General features: G+C 41.7%; 1 non-coding gene across 1 annotated transcript; it reads right to left on the minus strand.

Moving 5' to 3' along the window:
- Positions 1–599: 599 nt before the first annotated feature.
- Positions 600–707, minus strand: LOC127747926 (small nucleolar RNA R71). Its single transcript, XR_008009872.1, has one exon. It is a non-coding gene; the product is annotated as a small nucleolar RNA R71 (small nucleolar RNA).
- Between the last annotated feature and the right edge of the window lie 3634 nt (positions 708–4341).

Here is a 4341-nt window from a genome sequence, read left to right on the forward strand (position 1 = left end):
AATCTCTATACTGTGACATAGAGGACTCCATACTTTCTTGTTCTCTTCTCTTTCATATGAGCAGAAACAAAGACAAAAGCATTCTTGTTGAGGCTGACCCTGAACCTGAAAGAACCTTGAAGTGAAAGCTAAGAGAAGCTAAAGCACTACTCTCTGTAGAGGACCTAACCGAAATCTTCAAACAAGAAGAAGACATGGCAGCCAAAAATAACAACAATGCCAACAATGCAAGGAAGGTGCTGGGTGACTTTACTGCACCTACTCCCGACTTCTATGGGAGAAGCATCTCTATCCCTGCCATTGGAGCAAACAACTTTGAGCTTAAGCCTCAATTAGTTTCTCTAATGCAACAGAATTGCAAGTTTCATGGACTTCCATTAGAAGATCCTCATCAGTTTTTAGCTGAGTTCTTGCAAATCTGTGACACTGTCAAGACCAATGGGGTTAACCCTGAGGTCTACAGACTTATGCTATTCCCTTTTGCTGTAAGAGACAAAGCTAGGATATGGTTGGATTTACAACCTAAAGAAAGCCTGAACTCTTGGGAAAAGCTAGTCAATGCCTTCTTGGCAAAGTTCTTTCCATCTCAAAAATTGAGTAAGCTTAGAGTGGAAGTCCAAACTTTCAGACAGAAGGAAGGTGAATCCCTCTATGAAGCTTGGGAAAGATACAAACAATTGATCAGAAAGTGTCCTTCTGACATGCTTTCTGAATGGAGAATCATATGTATCTTCTATGATGGTCTGTCTGAACTGTCCAAGATGTCATTGGACAGGTCTACAGGAGGATCTCTTCATCTAAAGAAGAAGCCTGAAGAAGCTCAAGAACTCATTGAAATGGTTGCGAATAACCAATTCATGTACACTTCTGAAAGGAATCCTGTGAATAATAGGACAAATCAGAAGAAAGGAGTTCTTGAGATTGATTAACCAAAGAACTGGATGACTTGACTAGGTAGAGATTACCTCAAAAGAGACAGGACCCTGGGAAGTTCTCAATACCTTGTACAGTAGGCACCATGACCTTCAAGTAGGCTCTGTGTGACCTAGGGTCAAGCATAAACATCATGCCTCTCTCTGTAATGGAGAAGCTAGGGATCTTTGAGGTACAAGCTGCAAGAATCTCACTAGAGATGGTAGAAAATTCAAGAAAACAAGCTTATGGGCTTGTAGAGGATGTTCTGGTAAAAATTGAAGACCATTACATCCCTGCTGATTTCATAGTCCTAGAGACTGGGAAGTGCATGGATGAATCCATCATCCTTGGCATACCCTTCCTAGCCACAGCAAAGGCTGTGATTGATGTTGACAGAGGGGAATTGATCATTCAAGTGAATGAAGAATCCCTTGTGTTTAAGGCTCAAGGATATCCCTCTGTAACCATGGAGAGGAAGCATAAAGAACTTCTCTCAAAACAGAGTCAAATAGAGCCCCCATAGTCAAACTCTAAGTTTGGTATTGGGAGGCCACAACCAAATTCTAAGTTTGGTGTTGAACCCCCACATTCAAACTCTAAGTTTGGTGTTGGGAGGTTCCAACATTGCTCTGAACATCTGTGAGGCTCCATGAGAGCCCACTGTCAAGCTACTGACATTAAAGAAGCACTTGTTGGGAGGTAACCCAATGTTATATTTATCTATTTTCCTTTTGTTATTTTATGTTTTCTGTAGGTTGATGATCATGTGAAGTCACAAAATCAATTGAAAAAGCAAAAATAGAATGAAAAACAAAAAGAAAAATAGCACACCCTGGAGGAAAACTTGCTGGCGTTTAAACGCCAGTGAAGATAGCAAAATAGGCGTTTAACGCCCAGTATGGTACCATTCTGGGCGTTTAACACCAGAAAGGGTCACCAGACTGGCGTTTAACGCCAGGAATGGGCAAGAAGCTGGCGTTAAATGCCAGAAAGGGGCAGCAGCTCGGCATTTAACGCCAGGATTGGCAGAAAGGGCATTTTTACACGCAACTTGGTGTAGGGATGAGCTATCCTTGACACCTCAGGATCTGTGGACCCCACAGGATCCCCACCTACCTCACCATTCAAATTCAAACCACTTTCCCTCCCAAACCCACCCATAATGGCCGAACCATACCACCTCTCCACCCCTATATAAACCCTTCTTCACTCCTTCATTTTCACACAACCTAAACAATACTTTTCCCCCTTGGCCGAAACACAAAGCCCCCTCCATCTCCTATCTTTCTTCTTCTACTCTCTTCTTTCTTCTTTTGCTCGAGGACGAGCAAACCTTCTAAGTTTGGTGTGGTAAAAGCGTTGCTTTTCATTTTTCCATAACCTTTATGGCACCTAAGGCCGGAGAAACCTCTAGAAAGAGGAAAGGGAAGGCAAAAGCTTCCACCTCTGAGTCATGGGAGATGGAGAGATTTATCTCAAGGGTGCATCAGGACCACTTCTGTGAAGTTGTGGCCATGAAGAAGGTGATCCCCGAGGTCCCTTTCAAACTCAAAAAGAGTTAATATCCGAAGATCCGACATGAGATCCAAAGAAGAGGTTGGGAAGTTCTTACCAACCCCATTCAACAAGTCAGAATCTTAATGGTTCAAGAGTTCTATGCCAATGCATGGATCACCAAGAACCATGATCAAAGTGTGAACCCGGACCCAAAGAATTGGCTTACAACGGTTCGGGGGAAATGCTTAGATTTTAGTCCGGAAAATGTAAGGTTGGCATTCAACTTGCCCATGATGCAAGGAGGTGAACACCCCTACACTAGAAGGGTCAACTTTGATCAAAGGTTGGACCAAGTCCTCAAAGACATTTGTGAAGAGGGCTCTCAATGGAAGAGAGATTCAAGAGGGAAGCCGGTTCAACTGAGAAGGCATGACCTCAAGCCCGTGGCTAGGGGATGGTTGGAGTTTATCCAATGCTCAAATCATTCCCACTAGCAACCGGTCCAAAGCTACTACAGACCGGGCTACCATGATTTATACTATAGACCGGGCTATCATGATTCATAGCATCATGATTAGAGAGGAAGTAGAAGTTCATGAGGTTATATCCCAAGAACTTTATAAGGTAGCGGACAAGTCCTCTACCTTGGCAAGGTTAGCCTTCCCTCATCTCATTTGTCACTTCTGTAATTCAGTTGGAATTAACATAGAGGGAGACATCCTCATTGATGAGGACAAGCCCATCACTAAGAAGAGGATGGAGCAAACAAGAGATCCCACTCATTGACATGAGGAAATTCCTCATCATGAAATTCCTGAGATGCCTCAAGGGATGCACTTTCCTCCACAAAACTATTGGGAGAAAATCAACACCTCCCTAGGAGAATTGAGTTCCAACATGGGACAACTAAGGGTGGAGCACCAAGAATATTCCATCCTCCTCCATGAAATTAAAGAAGATCAAAGAATCATAAGAGAGGAGCAAAAAAGACAAGGAAGAGACATTGAGGAGCTCAAGCACTCCATAAGAGCTTCAAGAGGAAGAACAAGCCGCCATCACTAAGGTGGACCCGTTCTTTAATCTCCTTGTTCTTTATTTTTCTGTTTTTCGAAAATTATGCTTTATGTTTTATTTATGTTTGTGTCTTATGATCATTAGTGTCTTAGTGTCTATGCCTTAAAGTTATGAATGTCCTATGAATCCATCACCTTTCTTAAATGAAAAATGTTCTTAATTGAAAAAGAGAAGAATTGCATGAATTTCTAATTTTATAATAGATTAATTATTTTGATGTGGTGGCAATACTTTTGATTTCTGAATGTATGCTTAAACAGTGCATATGTCTTTTGAATTTGTTGTTCATGAATGTAAAATTGTTGGCTCTTGAAACAATGATGAAAAAGGAGACATGTTACTGAGGATCTGAAAAATCATAAAAATGATTCTTGAAGCAAGAAAAAGCAGTGAATTCAAAAAAAAAGAGAGAGCAAGCAGAAAAAGCCAATAGCCCTTTAAACCAAAAGGCAAGGGTAAAAATAAAAAGGATCCAAGGCTTTGAGCATCAGTGGATAGGAAGGCCTACAGGAATAATATCCTGGCCTAAGCGGCTGAACCAAGCTGTCCCTAACCATGTGCTTGTGGCGTGAAAGTGTCAAGTGAAAACTTGAGACTGAGCGGTTAAAGTCGTGATCCAAATCAAAAAGAGTGTACTTAAGAACCCTGGACACCTCTAATTGGGGACTCTAGCAAAGTTGAGTCACAATCTGAAAAGGTTCACCCATTTACGTGTCTGTGGCATGGATGTCCGGTGGTAATGCTGGAAAATAGAGTTCTTTGGGCCACGGCCAAGACTCATAAAGTAGCTGTGTTCAAGAATCAACATACTATACTAGGAGAATCAATAACACTATCTGAATTCTGAGTTCCTAT

The sequence above is a fragment of the Arachis duranensis genome, chromosome 5, assembly GCF_000817695.3.
Source record: "Arachis duranensis cultivar V14167 chromosome 5, aradu.V14167.gnm2.J7QH, whole genome shotgun sequence".
NCBI lineage: Eukaryota > Viridiplantae > Streptophyta > Magnoliopsida > Fabales > Fabaceae > Arachis > Arachis duranensis.